General features: G+C 47.0%; 4 non-coding genes across 4 annotated transcripts; all 4 read right to left on the bottom strand.

The window, feature by feature from the left end:
* Window positions 1–8177: 8177 nt before the first annotated feature.
* On the bottom strand, window positions 8178–8291 carry LOC134351257 (U5 spliceosomal RNA). The gene has a single exon (XR_010019103.1). It is a non-coding gene; the product is annotated as a U5 spliceosomal RNA (small nuclear RNA).
* Window positions 8292–11629: 3338 nt separating this feature from the next.
* Window positions 11630–11743, bottom strand: LOC134351253 (U5 spliceosomal RNA). Its single transcript, XR_010019099.1, has one exon. It is a non-coding gene; the product is annotated as a U5 spliceosomal RNA (small nuclear RNA).
* An 11332-nt stretch (window positions 11744–23075) lies between these two features.
* Window positions 23076–23189, bottom strand: LOC134351252 (U5 spliceosomal RNA). Its single transcript, XR_010019098.1, has one exon. It is a non-coding gene; the product is annotated as a U5 spliceosomal RNA (small nuclear RNA).
* A 2693-nt stretch (window positions 23190–25882) lies between these two features.
* Window positions 25883–25996, bottom strand: LOC134351247 (U5 spliceosomal RNA). The gene has a single exon (XR_010019093.1). It is a non-coding gene; the product is annotated as a U5 spliceosomal RNA (small nuclear RNA).
* Window positions 25997–27104: the final 1108 nt, after the last annotated feature.

Raw genomic sequence — 27104 nt, 5'->3', positions numbered from 1 at the left:
ACTGACACTGAGTCCTCTCCATTCCCTCCTCACACATCCCCTACCCTTCTAAAGTAAATACGACCAACTACAATTGTAACCAAAATCACACTGGAACAGAAACAGCCATTTAACAAAACTTCTCCAAACAGCAGAAAGTTGATTTACAAAGCCTTAATGCGAACTACAAAAGGAATTATAATCTTTTCCATTTGCGCAAAGCATTCTGGTATGTAAATAAGGGAGCGGGACGTGACCAAGCACAGACTGAACTTGCAGCGCAAGAGATAGCGGAACTCGGCAGGTCAGAGAGTGTCTATAGAGACGAGTAACTGCGACGTTTCGGCCCGAGACCCTTCATCAGGACTAGAAAGGAAGGGGAAAGCACCTTAAAACTGTGCCACCTTGTGTTAGCCATTTCAGCCCTGGGAAAAAGCCTCCGGCTATCCGCCCGATCAATGCCTCTCATCATCTTATACACCTCTATCAGGTCACCTCTCATCCTCCGTCACTCCAAGGAGAAAAGGCCGAGTTCACTCAACCTGTTTTCATAAGGCATGCTCCCCAATCCAGGCAACAGCCTTGTAAATCTCCTCTACACCATCTCTATAGCATCCACATCCTTCCTGTAGTGAGGTGACCAGAACTGAGCACTGTACTCCAAGTGGAGTCTGACCAGGGTCCTATATAGCTGTAACATTACCTCTCGGCTCTTGAACTCAATCCCACTGCTGATGAAGGCCAACACATCGTACGCCTTCTTAAAAACACTGTCAGCCAGCGTAGCAGCTTTGAGTGCCCTCTGGACATGGACCCCAAGATCTCTCCACACTGCCAAGAGTCTGACCATCAATACTATATTTTGTCTTCAAATTTAACCTTCAAATTTACAGACCCAGAATCATCAAACATTCCTCAAATGTTAACCGTTTCAATCCAGGGATCATTCCCGAGAACCTTCTCTGGAACCTCTCTACTGCCAACACATTTTCTTAGATATGGGCCTTAAACTGCTCACGGGAATTCACCACTGTCCTTATAGTCGGTGTGTACGTTGCCCCCAGCGCTAATGCTAAGGAGGCGCTCTGTGAACTGTATCGGGCCACTAGACATCGGGGTGACCTGTTGGGGCACCCTTTGAGAAAAGTGTAAGGGGTTTCTTCTTTTACATTACTGCTAAGGCTAATAAAGTGGCTTCTTTGTTATGTTATAATAAAAATGGCTTTTCTGTAATAATAACCGATGTAAGGCGTTCTCTCTCTCCCTGTTTGTTTGGGTTATAATATTGATGAGGGAAAGAACGAACCAATGAGTGTCCATGTTATTCTTTTTGTGGGTGATATTCTGTCTCATATGGCTGGGAACCGTGTGGTTTGGCGGGGTTTTCAGGAGGAGACACGAAGAGGAAGGACGTGCTGGACGCGCTCTAGTCGACCACTGGGGTTGGTCCCGAGTGGCGAGTCGAGGGGGTTGGAGGGGATCGCATGGTGGAAAGAGGAACCCGTTAATTGAACTCCAATGGTTGTGCACAAAGTGGTTGAACTCTGATAAGTTTGGCGCCTTTTAATTTCCCTTTTATATTGTATCTCTATTAATTACATAGTTCCAGTAAGATTTATAAAGCGTAATCTGTAAATCGTATATTGTGTGCTGTCTGATATTTGATGTGTGAGTTTGTATTTGAGGTGGCATTACACAGCAACTATGCAACCATGAGACACTTTGGTGGACAGATGGGTGTCCCGTAGATAAACACGAGCCGATAGACCTGGGCGTTACAGAAAGGTTGTGCAGTCTGATGTGACCAGAATGTACATTAAATTTTCCTGAATGCTATTCGTATCACTTTGCTTTGGAAACTGAAGTAAAAAACCTCAGTTTATTAAAGAATGCCACATAGCAAAGCAAATATAGCTGCTCCTCATTTAACGAAGGACACTTTTGATGGCATCATTTCTGGTTTATCTGCCACCCTTGTGCCTCTCGGTGTCATTCTGGAGATGTGTAGCCATTTCATCCACCGTCTCTACATCCCTTCTGCTGTTAGTTGTTTGTCTCTGATCCTGGAGTCTGTCTCTTTTTCTCTCATCTTTTTTTTGTCCTGACTCTTTGATCCTGGAGACATGCGGCCCTGGCCTCATCTGATTCTTGTTCTCTCCCTCTACTTGCCACTTCCTGACAACGTTTGGCGTCATCTCTTGACCATAATGTCCCCCTTCCCTTTCCACACAGCATAATTAGGCTGACCATTTTCTTTTTACCCTAATGCTGGATAGAAGATATGAAGCACTAACACCAAAGGATGCTGATTATTCTTGATGATGTGGTTGGTGCTCTCCTAAATGGACGTGATATAGTCACCCTAACATGAGGAATTCTGCAGAAGCTGGAAATTCAAGCATCAGACATCAAAGTTGTTGGTGAACACGGCTGAATGTAGTCCTGACGAAGGGTCTCGGCCCGAAACGTCGACTATACCTCTTCCTGGAGATGCTGCCTGGCCTGCTGCGTTCACCAGCAACTTTGATGTGTGTTGCGTGATATAGTCACCGCTGTCTTTTGACTGCAGCAAAGGGTTTTATGGTTGTCTCCAAGTACGTGATTACAATAAGATTTAATTATCTCTCATTGATGGGTGGCAGTTCGATCTGTCCCAATCCTGCACATGCTGATGGTGATTAGCAGAATGTGACCCATCCAAATAGAGCTGCCCTGCCCTTCCGCTCCGGTAGGTGTCGCTGCTGAGGCTGGCCGTGCGCATGCGTCGGGCTGTCGCGTCCCGATTTCCATGATGGTCGATCAGGTCTCGGGTGAAAGGCAGCCTGTTGATTTTTGGCGAATGAGCAATTTTATACGAATATATAACCCTGAACTTTGCTTGCATTCTGTAAGTTAGCGCATTTTAATTCGATTTAGCCAAAAAAGTGCCGCTGTAGTGCACCGTTTGCGCTAATTGGAGGACACACAGACAGAGCATGAGAGTTTCAGTAGTATAATAATATATAGATAGATAGATTAGCGAACTGCAGAACGCACACCCTGATGGACTGTTTATTGTCGCCGGAGATTTTAACCACGCGAACATCAAGTCAGTGCTCCCCAAATTCCATCAGTATGTGGACTTTGTAACGAGAGGGGCGAACGCGTTGGACCTTGTTTACACAAACATTCCCGACGCGTACCGGGCGGAGCCCCGCCCGCACCTCGGTTACTCAGACCACATCTCGGTTATGCTAACCCCAGCATACACACCGCTCGACAGGCGCTCCAGACCAGTTCAGCAGCAGGTGAAAACCTGGCCAGCTTCGAGACTGCTTTGAGCACACTGACTGGCACATGTTCAGGGAGACTGCAACCGACTTAGAGGAGTGACGGCGTCAGTGACTAGCTACGTCAGCAAGGGCACTGATGACGTCACTGTGGCCAAGGCCGGCGCGACACGCGCTAACCAGATTTTTTTGGTTAAAAGAAACCAGAAGCCATGGATGACCATGGGTCCTCCTGCTGAGGACCCGTGACTCTGCCTTCGGAGCAGGCACTAAAGCAGCCCTAACAACAGCAAGGGCCAAACTGTCCCTGGCCATCAGAGAGGCAAAGCGTGCACACACCCAGCGAATCCACAGCCTCTTCCAGGACAGCGGCAACACGTGGCACATGTGGAAGGGCATTCAGGACATCACCAACTACAGGGCAACATCACCTGCCTGTGCTGGTGATGCCTCCCTCCCAGATGTGTTGAACAACTTCTACGCTCGTTTCGAGGCAGAAAATGACGTGGTGGCGAGGAAGACCACTCCTCCTCCCAATGACCTGGTGCTGTGTCTTACCATGGCCGATGTGAGGAAAACTCTATGCAGGGTCAACCCACAGAAGACTGCTGGACCAGACAATATTTCTGGCAGAGTGCTCAGAGGATGTGCAGACCAGCTGGCAGATGTTCTCACTGACATCTTCAACATCTCCGTGAGCAGCACCGTCGTTCCAACATGCTTCAAGGCCACCACCATTGTCCCTGTGCTGAAGAAGTCTTCAGTGTCCTCCCTCAACGACTGCTGTCCCGTTGCACTCATATCCATCATCATGAAGTGTGTTACCTGCTCAAGGAAATCTGTTTTTTTGTGAGAATGCTGTAATGGTCTTTTGGAGGTCACCTGATGTGAGTTTCCCGCTGTGAGGTCACCTGATGACATGTGCCCCGTGACTATATTAGAGTCGACTCAGGTGACGCAGTGGGGTTTGAGTTTGTAGATTTCCGGGTAGAACGTGTTGTGCCTCTGTTTCTGTTGCGTTTGTTTTTGTGAGGCAGTTTCATTTTTAAAACGGTTGTACGTTCTGTTGAAAGATTCCATATTACTTGGACTGGGAATTTGTGGCTGGAAGTGCCAATTTACTCAATTCCGACAGTTTTGAAGGGAGAGTGAAGAATTCGTCGGAGTGAAGGATCGAGAGAAGTCGGCATCGGTTGGCAGTTTAATAAAGGATCCACCTTATTGAGTCTTCGTTGAAGAGAAGTTGCATTGAGATAACTCTTGCAATAGCGCAATCAGTTCATGCACAAAGGCTCTCTCTCTAAACAACCTAAGGTCAGTCGATTTAAACTGTGTATTTTCGGCATCGGGAATCCTGTGGACAGAACCAGCAGTAAAGGTTTGTCAGTGAAGAAATCTTTCTCCAGAGAAGTCTCTCCCAATTGAATGTGTGAAATTGTTGGACTTTTGAAGTTATCGCTTTAAGAACTGTATCTGACTGTATCGCTTTAAGAACTGGTTCCGCATTTAAATCTTTAAGAACCAGAGCCGAGTGGAGTTGATGAACGGCTGCGTACCTGTTTAACCTCCGGTCAAAGTTTTCCTTTGTTTTTTCTCCTTATCGTTTATACGTGTTTAATAAATGTTCGGTTGTTTATATAAAACCTGTCTCGATTAATATTCATTGTTGCCGGTTACGTAACAAATGTTTCAAGAGGCTCATCATGAGGCACATCAAGACCCTGCTGCCCCCCTCACTGGACCCCCTGCAGTTCACATACCGTCCCAACCATTCGACAGATGACGCCATTGCCATCTCCCACTTCCTGGACAAGAAAGACACGTACGTTCAAATGCTGTTCATAGACTTCAGTTCAGCATTCAACACAATCATTCCTCAGAAACTGATTGGAAAGCTGAGCCTACTGGGCCTGAACTCCCTCTGCAACTGGATCCTAGACTTCCTGACTGGGAGACCTCAGTCAGTCCGGATTGGAAGCAGCATCTCCAACACCATCACACTGAGCACGGGGCCCCCACAGGGCTGTGTACTCAGTCCACGGCCATTCACTCTGCTGACCCACGACTGTGCTGCAACACACCGCTCGAACCACATCATCAAGTTCACCGATGACATGACCATAGTGGGTCTCATCAGCAAGAACGATGAGTCAGCATACAGAGGGGAGGTGCAGCAGCTAACAGACTGGTGCAGAGCCAACAACCTGTCTCTGAATGTGAACAAAAGAGATGGTTGTTGACTTCAGGAGACACGGCGTGACCACTCTCCGCTGAACATTGACGGCTCCTCCGTTGAGACCATTAAAAGCACCAAATTTCTTGGTGTTCACCTGGCGGAGAATCTCACCTGGTCCCTCAACACCAGCCCCATAGCCAAGAAAGCCCAGTAGCATCTCTACTTTCTGTGAAGTCTGAGAAAAGCCCATCTCTCACCCCCCCCCATCTTCACCACATTCTACAGAGGATGTATCGAGAGCATCCTGAGCAGCTGCATCACTGCCTAGTTCGGGAATTAAGCCCATAAGACCATAAGACAAAGGAGCAGAAGCCGGCCATTCGGCCCATCGAGTCTGCTCCGCCATTCTATCATGAGCTGATCCATTCTCCCATTTAGTCCCACTCCCCCGCCTTCTCACCGTAACCTCTGATGCCCTGGCTACTCAGATACCTATCAATCTCTGCTTTAAATACACCCAATGACTTGGCCTCCACTGCTGCCCATGGCAACAAATTCCACAGATTCACCACCCTCTGGCTAAAAAAATTTCTTCGCATTTCTGTTCTGAAAGGGCGTCCTTCAATCCTGAAGTCGTGCCCTCTCGTACTAGACTCCCCCATCATGGGAAACAACTTTGCCACATCCACTCTGTCCATGCCTTTTAACATTCGAAATGTTTCTATGAGGTCTCCCCTCATTCTTCTAAACACCAAGGAATACAGTCCAAGAGCGGACAAACGTTCCTCATATGTTAACCCTCTCATTCCCGGAATCATTCTAGTGAATCTTCTCTGTAGCCTCTCTAACGTCAGCACATCCTTTCTTAAATAAGGAGACCAAAACTGCCCACAGTACTCCAAGTGAGGTCTTACCAGTGCCTTATAGAGCCTCAACATCACATCCCTGCTCCTATACTCTATTCCTCTAGAAATGAATGCCAACATTGCATTCGCCTTCTTCACTACCGACTCAACCTGGAGGTTAACGTTAAGGGTATCCTGTACGAGGACTCCCAAGTCCCGTTGCACCCCAGAACTTCGAATTCTTTCCCCATTTAAATAATAGTCTGCCCATTTATTTCTTCTGCCAAAGTGCATAACCATACACTTTCCAACATTGTATTTCATTTGCCACTTCTCTGCCCATTCTTCCAGTCTATCCAAGTCACTCTGCAGACTCTCCGTTTCCTCAGCACTACCGGCCCCTCCACCTATCTTCGTATCGTCAGCAAACTTAGCCACAAAGCCATCTATTCCATAATCCAAATCGTTGATGTATAATGTAAAAAGAAGTGGCCCCAACACGGACCCCTGTGGAACACCACTGGTAACCGGCAGCCAACCAGAATAGGATCCCTTTATTCCCACTCTGTTTCCTGTGGAACACCACTGGTAACCGGCAGCCAACCAGAATAGGATCCCTTTATTCCCACTCTGTTTCCTGCCAATCAGCCAACGCTCTATCCACGTATGTAACTTTCCTGTAATTCTATAGGCTCTTAAGTAGCCTCATGTGTGGTACCTTGTCAAAGGCCTTCTGAAAATCCAAATATACAACATCCACTGCATCTCCCTCGTCTAGCCTACTTGTAATTTCCTCAAAAAGTTCTAATAGGTTTGTCAGGCAGGATTTTCCTTTAAGGAATCCATGCTGAGTTCTGCCTACCTTGTCATATGCCTCCAGGTACTCTGTAACCTCATCCTTGACAATCGACTCCAACAACTTCACAACCACCGACGTCAAGCTAACAGGTCTATAATTTCCTTTTTGCTTCCTTGCCCCATTCTTACATAGCGGAGTGACATTTGCAATCTTCCAGTCCTCCGGAACCATGCCAGAATCTATCGACTTTTTAAAGATCATCATTAATGCCTCCACAATCTCCACAGCTACTTCCTTCAGAACACGACGGTGCATTCCATCTGGTCCAGGAGATTTACCTACCTTTAGACTATTCAGCTTCCTAAGTACTTTCTCTGTGGTAATTGTGACTGCGCACACTTCTCTTCCCTGCCACCCTTGAGTGTCCGGTATCCTGCTGTCTTCCTCAGTGAAGACTGATGCAAAATACTTGTTCAGTTCCTCCGCCATCTCCTTATCTCCCATTACAATTTCTCCAGCGTCACTTTCTATCAGTCCTATATCTACTCTGACCTGTCTTTTACTCTTTATATTCTTGAAAAAGCTTTTAGACCATAAGACCGTAAGACGAAGGAGCAGAAGTAGGCTATTTGGCCCATCGAGTCTGCTCCACCATTTTATCATGAGCTGATCCATTTTATCCTATTAAGTCCCACAGCCCCGCCTTCTCACCATAACCTTTGATGACCTGGCTACTCAGATACCTCATCAATCTCTGCCTTAAATACACCCAATGACTTAGCCTCCACTGCTGCCCGTGGCAACAAATTCCATAGATTCGCCACCCTCTGACTAAAAAAATTTCTTCACATTTCTGTTCTGAAAGGGCGCCCTTCAATCCTTAAGCCATGCCAACTCGTACTAGACTCCCCCATCATGGGAAACAACTTTGCCACATCCACTGTCCATGCCTTTCAACATTCGAAATGTTTCTATGAGGTCTCCCCTCATTCTTCTAAACTCCAAGGAATACAGTCCAAGAGCGGACAAACGTTCCTCATACGTTAACCCTCTCATTCCCGGAATCATAAACTCCATACATAATAAAAATCTATTTTTCACGTTAGAGCAACCCTACCGAAGCAGGGCAATAAAAAATTGTCTGAGACTCTGAGTGTTCTTCTCCACGGAAATCTTTAGTAAAAGGCGAAAGATTTATACGATCTGAAGAAAAACCAGAGTATACTAACATTGAGTGCTCTCCATTCCCTCCTCACACATCCCCTACCCTTCTAAAGTAAATACGACCAGCTACAATTGTAACCAAAATCACACTGGAACAGAAACATCCATTTAACAAAACTTCTCCAAGCAGTAGAATGTTATTTTACAATTATTCGCGCGAACCACAGGAAGGGGAATTATTATTAATTTGCATTTGCACAAAGCATTCTGGTATGTAAATAAGGGAGCGGGACGTGACCAAGCACAGACTGAACTTGCAGCGCAAGAGATAGCGGAACTCGGCAGGTCAGAGAGTATCTATAGAGACGAGTAACTGCGACGTTTCGACCCGAGACCCTTCATCAGGACTAGAAAGGAAGGGGAAAGCACCTTAAAACTGTACCACCTTGTGTTAGCCATTTCAGCCCTGGGAAAAAGCCTCCGGCTATCCGCCCAATCACGCTATGCTTCTGACTGGCAGCATGTCAGAGTCCATGAGGAAGGGCATCATCACTCTCATCTACAAGCAGAAGGGGGAAAGGGAGGACATTAGGAATTGGAGACCCATCTCTCTCCTGAATGTGGATTACAAGATCCTGTCCAAGGCTATCGTCAACAGGGTCAGGTCTGCTCCGGGACAGGTGATCCACCCGGACCAAACCTGTGCTGTACCGGGCAGGAAGATCTCGGGCAGCCTGGCGCTGCTGAGGGACAACATCGCCTACGTGCAGGACAGGGGGGTGGACGCCTGCCTGGTCAGCTTGGACCAGGAGAAAGCCTTCGACAGGATATTGCACACGTACATGGCGGACGTGCTCTCCAAAATGGGATTTGGGGAGGGAATCCGGAATTGGATTAGACTGCTCTGCACAGACATCCATAGTACAGTCCAGGTCAACGGGTGGGAAACAGACAGCTTCCCCATCAGGTCTGGAGTCAGGCAGGGCTGTCCCCTCTCCCCTGTCTTGTTTGTCTGCTGCATAGAGCCCTTTGCCGAAGCCATCAGGAGGGATGAGGGCATAAGAGGGGTGACGCTGCCAGGCAGTGGAGGGACCCAAGTGAAAACCTCCCTGTACATGGACGACGTCACCGTCTTCTGCTCTGATCCGAGGTCAGTTCGCAGGTTGATTGGCATCTGCGAACAGTTCGAGCTAGCGTCGGGGGCCAGGGTCAACCGCACGAAGAGCAAAGCCATGCTCTTCGGCAACTGGCCCGACCGATCCAGCGTCCCCTTTACCCAAGCGGCTGGTCGAGGGGGTCGGAGGGGATTGCATGGTGGAAAGAGGAACCCGTTAATTGAGCTGCAACGGTTGTGCACGAAGTGGTTGAACTCTGATAAGTTTGGCACCTTTTACTTTCCCTTTTATATTGTATCTCTATTAATTACATAGTTCCAGTAAGATCTATAAAGTGTAATCTGTAAGTAGTACATTGTATGCTGTCTGATATTTGATGTGTGAGTTTATACCAGGTGGCATTACACAGCAACCACGCAACCGTGAGACACAGTTTGGCGGGCGGACGTGTGTCCCCTAGATAAACACGAGCCGATAGTCCTGAGTGTTACAGAAGGGTTGTGCAGTCTGATGAGACCAGAATGTACATTAATTTTTCCTGAATTCTATTGGTATTGCTTTGCTTTGGAAACTGAGGTAGAAAACCTCAGTTTATTAAAGAAGAATGATGCGTAGCAAAGCAAATATAGCTCCTCCTCGTTTAATGAAGGACACTTTTGATGGCATCATTTCTGGTTTATCTGCCACCCTTGTGCCTCTCGTTGTCATTCTGGAGACGTGCAGTCCTTTCATTCCCCGTCTCTTCATCTCTTCTGCTGTTTGTTGTTTGTCTCTGATCCTGGAGACGTGCATGCCTCTCCTCCTCTGTCTCTTCTTCTCTCATCTGATTTTGTCCTGACTCTTTGATCCTGGAGTCGTGCGGCCCTGGCCTCATCCAATTCTTGTTCTCCCCCTAAAGCGGAGGCTGATAGGTTCTTGATTAGTAATGGTGTTAAAAGTTCCGGGGAGAAGGCAGAGAATAGGATTGAGAGGGATAATAAATAAGCCCTGATGGAATAGTGGAGCAAACTCATTGGGCCGAATGGTCTAGTTGATTCTTCCATGCCTTGTGGTATTATATCTGCAGCAAATCTGGATAGTAGCGGCCCAGAATAGTGCAGTTATCTGCAAGAACTTCAAGCAGGGAGGCCACCACACCAAGGAGTGGGAAAACCTCAACGCGTATGCGGAGGTGCACACCACCCAAAACAGGCTGCTAACAATGTCCCTAGCGGACAGCTGACACACCCGCCACCAGTGCAGAGACTGGGACCACCTCCAGCGTCTAACCCCGGCCCAGGGCCCTCCCCAAGTGAAGGACTCAATAAAAAATACAGTTCAGCCGAGAGCAAAGGAGAATGGCAAGTAAAGAAAAGGAAGAATGCTTGGAAGACGCCACTCAAGGGACAACAGGCTACTGAGAGTCAAAGCAAAGGGTAGAGAAGGCAATGAACAGTTTTTAACTCACCCCTTCTCTCGGAGACCGGACTGGGAAGAGCAAAGGGTCTACATCACAGCTTTGGGAGATGGGACTGGGAACAGCACAGTGTCCACACCCTGGCTCTGGGAGATGGGGTGTGCAGAACTATAAGAACAAGCCAGAGATTGAAACAGAAACACAGACCAATCTTCCCCCAGTGATAGACACCAATACCGTAAGGGACTCTTCACCCTGGGGGGGGGGGTTATAAGTCTACAGCAGTTGGGGGGTTTCGTACCCCCTCCTTTCCCCCTCCCTGTCCAGGAACAGAAGAACCCTGGACTGTGGTCCATCATCACCAACCCCTTGTGGTGGCTCCACCAAGCGTGAGTGTTTACACAAACTGAGAGCGATGTAAGTTGGGGTCCGCTTTGTCGAGCTTCTAAGCTCCTTCCGCAAAAAGTGATCATTTCCCCCTCCTTCTTCCATTCCCCACTCTGACTTCTTCTTCTCAGCTGCCCATCACCTCCCTCCGGTGCCCGTCCTCCTCCTCCCCGATACACTTCAGTCTCCTTTCCGATTCCTTCCTCTCCGGCCCTTTACCTTCCCCGCTTGTCACTGCTAGCTGTTTATATCATTCCCCTCCTGCACCCACCTATCACCCTCTAGCTTGACCTCCTTCCCACCCATTTTATTCCGGCACCCTCCCACTTCCTTACCAGTCCTGCTGAAGGCTCGGGGGAATCACCTGTCGCCATATGTTGCCTGAACTACAATACTGAGTTTCCTCCGGTGGTCAGATCCACACGAAGTGAATAACACTGCAGGGTAGACGGTCCATGTAACAGTGTATGCTAATATTTTCTATTTTTCACGTCAGACCAGCCCTACCGAAGCAGGGCAACAAAAAATTGTCTGAGACTCTGAGTGTCCCTCTCCACGGAAATCTTTAGTAAAAGGCGAAAGATTTATACGATCTGAAGAGAAACCAGAGTATACTGACACTGAGTCCTCTCCATTCCCTCCTCACACATCCCCTACCCTTCTAAAGTAAATACGACCAGCTACAATTGTAACCAAAATCACACTGGAACAGAAACAGCCATTTAACAAAACTTCTCCAAGCAACAGAATGTTGATTTCGTCTTGCTGCGAATTACAAAAGGAATTATAATTTTTTCCATTTGCGCAAAGCATTATGGTATGTAAATAAGGGGGCGGGGCGTGATCAGCCACAGGCTGAACTTCCGTTGGTTTTCTTTCCAGTGTGTTGTGTGTTACGGCAGCGGTCCCCAACCACTGGGCCGCAATGCATGTGCTACCCAGCCGTGAGGAAATGATATGATTTGGCGATATGAGTCTGTGCATCTTTCCTCATTCCCTGTCACACATTGTTGAGCTTGAATGCACGCGAGGTCATTACCCGTGCGTCATCCATGTCAGCACGGGAAGGAGATCAACTCCTCAAGCTTGCAAATGACGGCAGGCCGAGCAGTATGTTTGACATAACATCTCTGCCAGCATTCTGGATCAAAGTCAAGGCTAAATATCCTGAGATAGCGATGAAAGCACTGAAAACGTTGCTTCCATTTCCGACGTATCTCTGCAATGAATGCAACGAAAACTAAACTGCGGAATGGACTGGACACAAGGAACCCCCTTCGAGTATCGCTGTCTCCCATCACCCCTCGATGGGACGGTCTTGTTGCAGGGAAACAAGCCCAGGGCTCCCACTGATTCAGCGATATTGGTGTGTTGCAATGATTTTATATGTTCATATGAGGAAAATATGTGCTGTGCGTTTAATATCCAAACATTACTTAAAATGTTATGATGCTATTGACTTATAAGTGACTTATATAACCATATAACAATTACAGCACGGAAACAGATCATCTCTGCCCTTCTAGTCCGTGCCGAACGCTTACTCTCACCTCGTCCCACCGACCTGCACTCAGCCCATAACCCTCCATTCCTTTCCTGTCCATATACCTATCCAATTTTTCTTTAAATGATAATATCGAACCTGCCTCTACCACTTCTACTGGAAGTTCGTTCAATACTTACTTCAACCTCCCCTGATAATTGACTTATCACTATATTCATGCGAGGAAAATATGTGCTGTGTGTTTAATATTAAATTCGTTAGATAAACCCTTTTAGGAACAAAATTGAGTGTATCACTTATCACCTATATTCCGGTCGTGATTAACACTCCCCCCCACCCGAACAGAATCACCAAAAACGATTTGTAGAAAAGTAATCGGGACGTACACGCATGTGCACTGGTGCCCGCACGAGGCTTCATGGTCATGGTAGTCTTTCTTGGGGCAAACACAACGTATTTGACTGCTCCTCTTGTCCATTGGCAACACTAACCCCCCCCGCCCCCCGGGTCGACCGGTCTGCAAGAATATTGTCAATAATAAACTGGTCCACGGTGCAAAAAAGGTTGGGGACCCCTGTGTTATGGAGAACAAAACCTGGGTCACAATGTGATACACAGGGAAAAGTGGATATTGTACATCAGAATCTTTTAATCAAAATAAACTTTACTCACAATATAAATTATAAGACTAAACCGTGCAATACCTTTTCAATGTTACATTCACAGTCAATGTGTTACGGAATGTCAATTCCATTCCTTAAAACCAATAGGACTGTTGCCACTCATGTGACCCCTGGGGTGGTTCACTAATACATTAATTGAGGGGCTCCCTCACCCGACCCGGCCCCTCTCCGTCCTGTAGTGAATGAACCCTACACTGTGGTCCTTCCCCACCGAGCCCTTGCAGTGGCTGCACCAGGTTTCCGTCTGTCCCTCAGCACGAACTCCCGCAGCCTGGAATGTGCCAGTCGGCAGCATTGGGACATCTCCGTGTGTTGGTAGATTAACGTTCTGGGTGGACGTGATGGGAAATGGTGGCAACACTCAGACCATAAAATAAGGAGCAAGCTGAGGCCATTTGGCCCCTCATGCCTGACCTCCTTCAGTAAACTCATGGCTACTCTGACCTGACTTCAGCTCCTCTTTCCTTCCTGCTGGGTATAACCCTTCATTCTCCTACAGACCAAAAATCCACTTCCCTCACCCTGGGATGCAGAGAGAGTTCACCTGCTGTATCCAGTTCCAGCAGCCTCCCATCACCCTCCATCCCACCGCTCCCTTGTACAGCAATACTCGGGCAATCCGTTCTCAATCTGTTCAGATTTCAACAATCATAAATCTGTAAAGAACGGCAAAACAGTCTAGAGTGGACGACGTACTCCGGTTTGCAACTGGTTTTATCCACCAAAGAATACGAGTTACTTGAAGGTGTGCGAGTGATTTAAGGAGCAGCGAGAATGGGTATAAACCAATAAAAGAACCAGTTCACAAATCAAAATCCAGGGAGGTAGAGGCTGAGTGAGCTGAACTGGCTTACAACAAATACTGAGCTCCACAGGGGGAAGAATTCACAAGATCACAAGACAAAGGAGCAGAAGTAGGCCATTCGGCCCATCGAGTCTGCTCCACCACTCCACCATCAGCTAAACTATTCTCCCATCTAGTTCCAATTTCCAGCTTTTTCCCTATGTCCCTTGACACCCTGACTAATTAGATACTTATCAATCTCCTCCTTAAACACCCTCAATGATCGGGCCTCCACAGCTGTATGTGGCAATGAATTTCATAAATCCACAACCCTCTGTCTAAAAAAAATTCTCCTCATCTCTGTTTTAAATGGGTACCCTCTAATTCTAAGACTGTGGCCTTTTGTCCTGGACTCACCCACCAAGGGAAACAGCCTTTCCACATCTGCTCTGTCTAACCCTTTCAACATTCGAAATGTTTCTATCAGATCCCCTCTCATTCTTCCATACTCTAATGAATACAGTCCAAGAGCCGATAAACGCTCTTCATATGTTAGCCCCTGCATTCCAGGAATCATCCTCGTAAATCTTCTCTGAACTCTCTCCAACATCAGAACATCCCTTCTAAGATAGGGGGCCCAAAACTGCACACAGTATTCCAAATGAGGTCTCACCAGTGCCCCACAGAGCCTCATCAACACCTCCTTACTCTTACACACTATTCCTCTTGAAATGAATGCCAACATAGCATTCGCTTTCCTTACTGCCGATCCAACCTGGTGGTTAACCTTTAGGGTATCCTGCACGAAGACCCCCAAGTCCCTTTGCACTTCCGATTTTTGAACTTTCTCCCCATCTAAATAATAATTTGCCCGATTATTTCTTCTTTCAAGATGTACAAGTGTACATTTCTCAACATTGTATCTCATCTGCCATTTCTTTGCCCACTCTCCTAAACTGACCAAGTCTCTCTGCAACCTTTCCGTTTCTTCAACATTTCCTGCTCCTCCACCTATCTTGGTGTCATCTGCAAACTTAGCCACAAGATCATTTAATCCATAATCCAAATCATCGATATACATCGTAAAAAGAAGTGGCCCCAACACCGACCCCTATGGAACACCACTAGTAACCGGCAACCAATCAGAATAGGATCCCTTTATTCCCACCCTTTGCTTTCTGCCTATCAGCCAATGCTCCACACATTTCAATATCTTTCCTGTAATTCCATGGGCTCTCATCTTATTAAGCAGCCTCTTATGCGGCACCTTATCGAAGGCCTTTTGAAAATCCAAATACACAACATCCACAGCCTCTCCCTTGTCAATCTTATTTGAGATTACCTCAAAAAATTCCAATAGGGTGGTGAGACAGGATCTTCCCTTCATGAAACCATGCTGGCTTCGGCCTATCTTGTCATGCACCTCGAGGTATTTCATAACCTCGTCCTTGAGGATCGACTCCATTAACTTTCCAACTACTGATGTCAGACTAATAGGTCTCTAATTTTCTTTTTGCTGCCTCTCTCCTTTCTTATATAGCAGAATTACATTTGCGACCTTCCAACCCTCTGGAACCATGCCAGAGTCTATTGATTTCTGGAAGATCATTTCCAATGCCTCCACAATCTCCAAAGCCACCTCCTTCAGAACCTGTGGGTGCACCTCATCTGGTCCGGGAGACTTATCTATTCTTAGTCCATTTAGCTACCCAAGTGCTTTCTCTCTAGTAATCTTGACTATACCTAATTCTATTCCCTGAGACCTCTGGCTATCAGATATGTTGCTAATGTCTTCCACCGTGAAGACTGATGCAAAATAGTCATTTAGTTCCTCTGCCATCTCTTTGTTACCCATTATAATTTCTCCAGCATCATTTTCAATCGGTCCTATATCTACTCGTATCACTCTTTTACTCTTCATATATTTAAAAAAACACTTAGTTATCCTTTTTTATATTAATTGCCAACCTCCTTTCATAATTCATCTTTTCTTTCCTAATGGCTTTCTTAGTTTCCTTCTGTAAGTTTTTAAAAGTCGTCCAGTCCTCAGTTTTCCCACTAATTTCTGCTTCCTTGTACGCCGTCTCTTTTGCTTTTATGTTAGCTGTAACCTCTCTCATTAGCCACATTTGTGTCATTTTTCCATTCATGATTTTCTTTTTTCTTGGAATATATTTTTCTTGTACTTTCCTTATTTCTTGTAGGAATTTCATCCAATTCTGCTCTACCGTCCCTCCATCTAGCTTACTCTTCCAATCGACTTGGGCCAGTTCCTCTCTCATACCACTGTAATTTCCTTTGTTCCACTGAAATATCGATACACCTGATAGCAGCTTCTCCTTTTCAAATTTGAAACTGAACTCAATCATATTATGATCACTACTTCCAAGGGGTTCCATTACCTCCAGCTCCCTAATCGCCTCAGGTTCATTACACAGCACCCAATCCAAAACAGCTGATCCCCTCGTGGGCTTATGGACAAGCTGCTCCAAAAAGCCATTCTGTAGGCATTCTACAAACTCCCTCTCCTGAGATCCAGTACCTTCCTGACTTTCCCAATCCACTTTCATATTAAAATCCTCCATAATTATCTTGACAGTTTCCTTCTGACATGCTTTTTCTATTTCCAGTCCACATCCCGGCTGCTGTTTGGAGGCCTGTATATAACTGGTATTAGTGTCTTTTTACCCTTGCCATTTCTTAACTCGACCCATAAGGATTCTACCTCTTCTGATCCCATGTCCCTTCTTTCTAGTGATTTGATATCGTTGCTTACCACCAGGGCCACGCCACCCCCTTTACCTACCTTCCTATCTTTCCTATACACTGTGTATCCTTGGACATTCAGCTCCTCATCACATCCATCACTTAGCCATGACTTGGTGATGGCCACAATGTCATATCTTTTAACCTGTAGCTGTACACCAAGGTTATCCACTTTGTTTCTAATGCTGCGTGCATTTAAGTACAGTACATTTAGATCAGTATTTTGCTATATTTCTATCGCACAGCAAATTATCCACAATTTTATATACTTTAGTCATGTTCCCTCTTAGTCTAAGTCCCCCACCACCAGGTTCAAGAACAACTACTTTCCTTCAAATATTCAGTTATCAACCCAACTGGTTAAAACCCTAATCACTCGGTTTAGCAACACTATGAGCACTTTGCTCTCAATCTGAGTTTTATTTTGTTCTAGTTGTGCTTTCTTGTAAAAAAATCTGTGTATGATTGATGTTTTTCTTGTGAACACTGCTCATCTGATGCCATGAGTCTGTGATGTTGCAGCAAGTGTTTCATTGCACCTGTGTTTATACATGTACTGTCATACGCTGGGCACTGGGAGCGGACCCAAATGCAAGACACAGACACTGAAGTACTGGGAACTGGACTGGACTAGAGTTAGGGACGGGACTGGCCACAGACTATGAGCTGGGACAGGTACACAGACTTGGGCTAGGACTTTGACTGGGAAAGTGGGACCAGGACAAGGAACTGGGAACTAGGAGCCTGGGTTTGGACTCCGAGCCAGAGACTGGACAAGGACCCAGAACTAGGCGAGGACATGATGTGGCTACAGGACTAGACGAGGCTTAGGTTCTTGGACTCTGAGCCAGAGACTGTGCAAGAAACCAGAACCTGTGTCTTGGCTCGGGCTCAGATCCTGGAACTGGGTGAGGACACGACGTGGCTACAGGACTAGACGAGGCTTGTGTTCTTCGAGGCTTGGGTATGGACTCTGAGCCAGAGACTGGGCAAGGACCCAGAACCTGAGTCTTGACTAGAGCTTGGACTCCGGAACTAGGCGAAGACATGACGTGCTACAGGACTGGACATGGCTTGGGTTCTTCGAGGCTTGACTACAGGACTAGGCGAGACTTGGGTTCTTTGAGGCTGGGTAACTTACTAGGATGCAGGGCCGGGATGACTGCTGAGGTAAACTGCCGAGGAAACTGTCAGGGATTCAGATGGAGAGGGGAATGGAACAGTCCAGCCTCAGGGTAACAGCAAAGACGGCCTGGCTTACCCAACAGAGGTGAGGACAGGAAGGGACAGATCCAACCGCAGGGTAACGGGAAAGACAGCCTGACTTCCCAACAGAGGTGAGGACAGGAAGGGACAGATCCAACCGCAGGGTAACGGGAAAGACAGCCTGACTTCCCAACGGAGGTGAGGATGGGAAAGGACAGATCCAACCGCAAGGTAACGGGAAAGACGGCCTGACTTACCCAACGGAGGTGAGGACAGGAAGGGACAGATCCAACTGCAGGGTAATGGGAAAGACAGCCTGACTTCCCAACGGAGGTGAGGACAGGAAGGGACAGATCCAATCCCAACGGAGGTGAGGACAGGAAGGGACAGATCCAACCGCAGGGTAATGGGAAAGACGGCCTGACTTCCCAACGGAGGTGAGGACGGGAAGGGACAGATCCAACCGCAGGGTAACGGGAAAGACGGCCTGACTTCCCAACGGAGGTGAGGACGGGAAGGGACAGATCCAACCGCAGGGTAACGGGAAAGACGGCCTGACTTCCCAACGGAGGTGAGGACGGGAAGGGACAGATCCAACCGCAGGGTAACGGGAAAGACGGCCTGACTTCCCAACGGAGGTGAGGACGGGAAGGGACAGATCCAACCGCAGGGTAACGGGAAAGACGGCCTGACTTCCCAACGGAGGTGAGGACGGGAAGGGACAGATCCAACTGCAGGGTAACGGGAAAGACGGCCTGACTTCCCAACGGAGGTGAGGACGGGGAAGGGACAGATCCAACCGCAGGGTAACGGGAAAGACGGCCTGACTTCCCAACGGAGGTGAGGACGGGGAAGGGACAGATCCAACCGCAGGGTAACGGGAAAGACAGCCTGACTTCCCAACGGAGGTGAGGATGGGAAAGGACAGATCCAACCGCAGGGTAATGGCAAGGACGGCCTGACTTACCCCACGGAGGCAAGGACAGGAAGGGAGCTCAATCGGGGGTGCCTCGAAGTCTCGGGGTGGCCAGCAACCTTGGCTAGCTACAGAAACAGCCGAATCCATATCCAACTCGGAGTGGCAGACAGCCACTCAGCTGGTCCCGGAAACGGCCAAATCCATACCACAATGACTGCTCCGACTAGAGACAACGAGGCTTCATGAAGTGGTGGTCCTCCAACCAGGCCTAGAGATCACGAATAGCTGGTCTAGCCTTCCATCAGCAGGTTGCTCCAAGGGGATACTGACAAGACAAACCAGCACCCACATTCGACCCCAGGGTCACTTATATTCCCAGCCCCAAGTTGAGCATCAGGTGGCTATGATTAAGCCCAACTGAAACAAGGGACAGCCGGAAGACCTGGAGTCCGGAGTCCATGAACCAGACTGTGAACCCGAACGCCGATTTCACGGACCAGACCATGACATGTACTTGTGTGTGTGAGACAATGAACTCAACTTTCACTTTGATGCTCTATCTCAATGATCTGGTCATACACAGGGTGTTCTGCTATGGTGGACTGCAGCCCTGTCCTCTCATTCCAGGTGGAGAAAGTCCTGAGAGGGGCCTCATTGAGCAGAGATCCATTAGGCAATGGTTGGCCAGAATGTGTTTGGAGTCCTGAGAAGAGGAAGGGTAATGGACCAGCTGGGATGTAGCCTGAATGGTGGTGAAGCAGCTGATCTTATGTGTGTTGCTGTACATCAGAATATTTTTATCAAAATAATCTTTACTCACAGTATAACCTACGCAAGTGGCCGACGCGCATTGTGAACATTTATACTTGTGCGCCGGTCAGTCTGCGTCGCACATGTGCACACACCTGCCCGTGCAAGGCTTCATGGTCATGGTAGACTTTCTCGGGGTAAAGTTTAAAGCGAGCTACTTTTTCGTAAAAGCGAAATGTGTCCTCCATAATTTCGGAGGTCTGTAAAGCTTTATGGAAAGCATTGCAGCCAGAGTTCCTTCCCTGCCCTTCAGTCGCCCGATGGGAAACTACTTCAGCGTAGGAGGAAATGCAATGCTGCCAAGCGGACCAATCACAGTTGTTGCGGTCTTTGTTTAGGTCAAAGTTCAGAATCAGGTTTATTATTACCAGCATGTGATGTGAAATTTGCTAACTTAGCAGCAGCACCGCAATGCAATTTATAATCTAGCACAGGGGTCCCCAATCGTTTTTGCACCGCGGACCGGTTTATTATTGACAATATTCTTGCAGACTGGCCGACTCCGGCGGGGAGGGGAGGGTGGTGGTGGGGGGTAGGGATGCCAACGGACAAGAGTAGCAGTCAAATACGTGGTGTTTACTCTGAGACAGACTACAATGACAATGAAGCCTTGCGCGGGCACCAGTGTGCATGTGTGTACATGCCGATTTTCTTCTACAAATCATTTTTGGCCATTCTGTTCGGGGGGGGGGGGGTTAATCACGACCGGAATATAGGTGATAAGTGGTTAATACACTCAATTTCGTTTCTAAAAGGGTTTATCTAACAAATTTAATATTAAACACACAGTGCATATTTTGCTCGCATGAATATAGTGATAAGTTAATTATCAGGGGAGGACAGGGGAGCTTGAAGTAAGTGTTGAACGAACTTCCAATAGAAGTGGTAGAAGCAGGTTCGATATTATCATTTAAAGAAAAATTGGATAAGGCCGAGATCGCCTGTTTCCGTGCTATAATTGTTAATGTTTGGATATTAAACACACAGCACATATTTTCCCCATATGAACATATAAAATCATTACAACACACCAATATCGCTGAATCAGTGGTAGCCCTGGGCTTGTTTCCCTGCAACAAGACGGTCCTATCAAGGGGTGATGGGAGACAGCGATACTCGAAGGGGGTTCCTTATGTCCAGTCTATTCCCCAAGTTGGTTTTCGTTGCATTCATCGCAGAGATATGTTGGAAATGGAAGCAACGTTTTCAGTGCTTTCGTGGCTATCTCAGGATATTGAGCCTTGACTTTGATCCGGAATGCCAGCAGAGATGTTATATCAAACATACTTTTCAGCCTGCCATCATTTGCAAGCTCCAGGAGTTGATCTCCTTCCCGCGCTGACATGGATGACGCGTGGGCAATGACCTTGCATGCGTAATGGCTTAACAGTGGCTGTGACAGGGAATGAGGAAAGGTGCAGCTGACTCCTATCGCCAAATCATATCGTTTCCTCGCTGCCCGGTAACACATGCTTTGCGGCCCGCTACCGGTCCGGGGCCCGGTGGTTGGGGACCGCTGATCTAGCAGAGAGAGAGAAAAAATAATAAATAAAATAAAACATAATAATAAATAAACAAGTAAATCAATTATGTATATTGAATAGATTATTAAAAATGTGCAAAAACAGAAATACTGTACATTAAAAAAAGTGAGGTAGTGTCCAAATCTTCAATGTCCATTTAGGAATCGGATGGCAGAGGGGAAGAAGCTGTTCCTGAATCCTGAACAGATTAAAAATAGTGCAATAATATATAGTTTTTAAAAAGTGAGGTGGTGTTCAAGGGTTCAATGTCCATTTAAGAACTGGATGGCAGGGGGAAGAAGCTGTTCCTGAATTGCTGAGTGTTTGCCTTTAGGCTTCTGTATCTCCTCCCTGACAGCAACAATCAGACAAGGGCATGTCCAGGGTGATGGTCCTTAATAATGGACGCCGCCTTTCTGAGGCATTGCTCCTTGAAGATGTCTTGGGTACTTTGGAGCCTAATACCCAAGACGCAGCTGACTAATTTTACAGCTTTCTGCGGCTTCTTTCAGTCCTGTGCAATTGCCCCCCATACCAGACAGTGATGCAGCCTGTCAGAATGCTCTCCACAGTACAACTACAGAAGTTTTTGAGTGTTTTAGTTGACAAACCAAATCTCTTCAAACGCTTAAAGAAAAATAGCCGCTGTCTTGCCTTCTTTATAGCTGCATCAATATGTTGGGACCGGGTTAGATCCCCAGAGATATTCACACCCAGGAACTCGAAGGTGCTCACTCTCCAGTTCTGATCCCTTTATGGGGATTGGTTCATATTCCCTCGTCTTCCCCTTTCTGAGGTCCACAATCAGCTTTTTCATCTTACTGACATTGTATATCTTGTATATAAGCTCACTGTGAATGTGTTATCAAAGTAAGGCTATGTCACCATTACTACCTTGAGATTCATCTTCTTACAGGTATTCACAGTAGAACAGGGAAATACAGCAGAATCAGTGGAAAACCCCACACAAACTCAGACTGACAACCAACGTGCAAAAGAAGATCAACTGTATAAAAAAATCATAAATAAATACATAAGGTTGTTTTGGGAGGAGTGCTGACTTTGGTCAAATGTCATTCAAATGGAAATCGCTATCTCTGTCGTCCTGCCTGGCAGTTTTGGCAGTCTGCCTGCGGTGTGCGAAATACAATGAATACTGATAGATAGATAGTCATACTTTATTGATCCCGGGGGAAATTGGTTTCCATTACAGTTGCACCATAAATAATAAATAGTAGTAGAACCATAAACAGTTAAATAGTAATATGTAAGTTATGAAATAAGTCCAGTACCAGCCTATTGGCTCAGGTGTCTGACCCTCCAAGGGAGGAGTTGTAAAGTTTGATGGCCACAGGCAGGAATGACTTCCTATGACGCTCTATGTTGCATCTCGGTGGGAAGAGTCTCTGGCTAAATGTACTCCTGTGCCCACCCAGTACATTATGTAGTGGATGGGAGACATTGTCCAAGATGGCATGCAACTTAGACAGCATCCTCTTTTCAGACACCACCGTGAGAGAGTCCAGTTCCATCCCCACAACATCATTGGCCTTACGAATGAGTTTGTTGATTCTGTTGGTGTCTGCTACCCTCAGCCTGCTGCCCCAGCACACAACAGCAAACATGATAGACTCGGGGGAATCACCTGTCGCTATGCATCCTCTGGTGGTTTTATAGTATCTGCAGAAGCTCTCGGTAGACAGTCCATGCAACAGTGTATGCTAATATTTTCTATTTTTCACATCAGACCAGCCCCACCGAAGCAGGGCAACAAAAAATTGTCTGAGACTCTGAATGTTCCTCTCCACGGAAATCTTTAGTAAAAGGCGAAAGATTTATACGATCTGAAGAGAAACCAGAGTATACTGACACTGAGTCCTCTCCATTCCCTCCTCACACATCCCCTACCCTTCTAAAGTAAATACGACCAACTACAATTGTAACCAAAATCACACTGGAACAGAAACAGCCATTTAACAAAACTTCTCCAAGCAACAGAATGTTATTTTACAATTATTCGCGCGAACCACAGGAAGGGGAATTATTATTAATTTGCATTTGCACAAAGCATTCTGGTATGTAAATAAGGGAGCGGGACGTGACCAAGCACAGACTGAACTTGCAGCGCAAGAGATAGCGGAACTCGACAGGTCAGAGAGTGTCTATAGAGACGAGTAACTGCGACGTTTCGGCCCGAGACCCTTCATCAGGACTAGAAAGGAAGGGGAAAGCACCTTAAAACTGTGCCACCTTGTGTTAGCCATTTCAGCCCTGGGAAAAAGCCTCCGGCTATCCGCCCAATCACGCTATGCTTCTGACTGGCAGCAAGTCAGAGTCCATGAGGAAGGGCATCATCACTCTCATCTACAAGCAGAAGGGGGAAAGGGAGGACATTAGGAATTGGAGACCCATCTCTCTCCTGAATGTGGATTACAAGATCCTGTCCAAGGCTATCGCCAACAGGGTCAGGTCTGCTCTGGGACAGGTGATCCACCCGGACCAAACCTGTGCTGTACCGGGCAGGAAGATCTCGGGCAGCCTGGCGCTGCTGAGGGACACCATCGCCTACGTGCAGGACAGGGGGGTGGACGCCTGCCTGGTCAGCTTGGACCAGGAGAAAGCCTTCGACAGGACATCGCACACGTACATGGCGGACGTGCTCTCCAAAATGGGATTTGGGGAGGGAATCCGGAATTGGATCAGACTGCTCTACACAGACATCCATAGTACAGTCCAGGTCAACGGGTGGGAAACAGACAGCTTCCCCATCAGGTCTGGAGTCAGGCAGGGCTGTCCCCTCTCCCCTGTCTTGTTTGTCTGCTGCATAGAGCCCTTTGCCGAAGCCATCAGGAGGGATGAGGGCATAAGAGGGGTGACGCTGCCAGGCAGTGGAGGGACCCAAGTGAAAACCTCCCTGTACATGGACGACGTCACCGTCTTCTGCTCTGATCCGAGGTCAGCTCGCAGACTTATGGACATCTACGAACAGTTCGAGCTAGCGTCGGGGGCCAGGGTCAACCGCACGAAGAGCGAAGCCATGCTCTTCGGCAACTGGCCCGACCGATCCAGCGTCCCCTTTACCCAAGCGGCTGGTCGAGGGGGTCGGAGGGGATTGCATGGTGGAAAGAGGAACCCGTTAATTGAGCTGCAACGGTTGTGCACGAAGTGGTTGAACTCTGATAAGTTTGGCACCTTTTACTTTCCCTTTTATATTGTATCTCTATTAATTACATAGTTCCAGTAAGATTTATAAAGTGTAATCTGTAAGTAGTACATTGTATGCTGTCTGATATTTGATGTGTGAGTTTATACCAGGTGGCATTACACAGCAACTATGCAACCATGAGACACAGTTTGGCGGGCGGACGTGTGTCCCCTAGATAAACACGAGCCGATAGTCCTGAGTTGCAGACTGGCCTACTCCGGCGGGGAGGGGAGGGTGGTGGTGGGGGGTAGGGTTGCCAACGGACAAGAGTAGCAGTCAAATACGTGGTGTTTACTCTGAGACAGACTACAATGACCATGAAGCCTTGCGCGGGCACCAGTGTGCATGTGTGTACATGCCGATTTTCTTCTACAAATCGTTTTTGGCCATTCTGTTCGGGGGGGGGGGTTAATCACGACCGGAATATAGGTGATAAGTGGCTAATACACTCAATTTCGTTTCTAAAAGGGTTTATCTAACAAATTTAATATTAAACACACAGTGCATATTTTGCTCGCATGAATATAGTGATAAGTTAATTATCAGGGGAGGACAGGGGAGCTTGAAGTAAGTGTTGAACGAACTTCCAATAGAAGTGGTAGAAGCAGGTTCGATATTATCATTTAAAGAAAAATTGGATAAGGTCGAGATCGCCTGTTTCCGTGCTATAATTGTTAATGTTTGGATATTAAACACACAGCACATATTTTCCCCATATGAACATATAAAATCATTACAACACACCAATATCGCTGAATCAGTGGTAGCCCTGGGCTTGTTTCCCTGTGGAAATGGAAGCAACGTTTTCAGTGCTTTCGTAGCTATCTCAGGATATTGAGCCTTGACTTTGATCCAGAATGCCAGCAGAGATGTTATGTCAAACATACTTTTCAGCCTGCCGTCATTTGCAAGCTCCAGGAGTTGATCTCCTTCCCGCGCTGACATGGATGACGCGTGGGCAATGACCTTGCATGCGTAATGGCATAACAGTGGCTGTGACAGGGAATGAGGAAAGGTGCAGCTGACTCCTATCGCCAAATCATATCATTTCCTCGCTGCCCGGTAACACATGCTTTGCGGCCCGCTACCGGTCCGGGGCCCGGTGGTTGGGGACCGCTGATCTAGCAGAGAGAGAGAAAAAATAATAAATAAAATAAAACATAATAATAAATAAACAAGTAAATCAATTATGCATATTGAATAGATTATTAAAAATGTGCAAAAACAGAAATACTGTACATTAAAAAAAGTGAGGTAGTGTCCAAATCTTCAATGTCCATTTAGGAATCGGATGGCAGAGGGGAAGAAGCTGTAACAGTGTATGCTAATATTTTCTATTTTTCACATTAGCCAGCCCTACCGAAGCAGGGCAACAAAAAATTGTCTGAGACTCTGAGTGTTCCTCTCCACGGAAATCTTTAGTAAAAGGCGAAAGATTTATACGATCTGAAGAGAAACCAGAGTATACTGACATTAAGTCCTCACCATTCCCTCCTCACACATCCCCTACCCTTCTAAAGTAAATACAACCAGCTACAATTGTAACCAAAATCACACTGGAACGGAAACAGCCATTTAACAGAACTTCTCCAAGCAGCAGAATGTTATTTTACAATTATTCGCGCGAACCACAGGAAGGGGAATTATTATTAATTTGCATTTACACAAAGCATTCTGGTATGTAAATAAGGGAGCGGGACGTGACCAAGCACAGACTGAACTTGCAGCGCAAGAGATAGCGGAACTCGGCAGGTCAGAGAGTGTCTATAGAGACGAGTAACTGCGACGTTTCAGCCCGAGACCCTTCATCAGGACTAGAAAGGAAGGGGAAAGCACCTTAAAACTGTGCCACCTTGTGTTAGCCATTTCAGCCCTGGGAAAAAGCCTCCGGCTATCCGCCCGATCAATGCCTCTCATCATCTTATACACCTCTATCAGGTCACCTCTCATCCTCCGTCACTCCAAGGAGAAAAGGCCGAGTTCACTTTACCTAAGGCATGCTCCCCAATCCAGGCAAATCTTTTCCGCACCCCTTCTATGGTTTCCACATCCTTGCTGTAGTGAAGTGACCAGAAGTGAGCACAGTACTCCAAGTGGGGTCTGACCAGGGTCCTATATAGCTGCAACATTATCTTCAACTCAGTCCCACAGCTGATGAAGGCCAACACACCATACGCCTTCTTAAAATCACTGTCAGCCAGCGTAGCAGCTTTGAGTGTCCTCTGGACATGGACCCAAAGATCTCTCCACACTACCAAGAGTCTGACCATAAATACTATATTTTGTCTTCAAACTTAACCCACCGAAATGACCAACTTCACACCTATCTGGGTTGAACTGCATCTGCCACTTCTCAACCCAGTTCTGCATCCTATCGATGTCCCACTGTAACCTTTGACAACCCTTTAGACAATCGGAAACACAAAATACTCTGCAGATGCTGGGGTCAAAGCAACACTCACAACACGCTGGAGGAACTCAGCAGGTCGGGCAGCATCCGTGGAAACGATCAGTCAACGTTTTGGGCCGGAACCCTTCGTCAGGACTGAAGAGGGAGGGGGCAGAGGCCCTATA

The sequence above is a fragment of the Mobula hypostoma genome, chromosome 8 (assembly GCF_963921235.1).
Source record: "Mobula hypostoma chromosome 8, sMobHyp1.1, whole genome shotgun sequence".
NCBI lineage: Eukaryota > Metazoa > Chordata > Chondrichthyes > Myliobatiformes > Myliobatidae > Mobula > Mobula hypostoma.
Note: the sequence above shows the minus strand (reverse complement) of the source record. Positions and strands in the feature narration are given on the sequence as shown.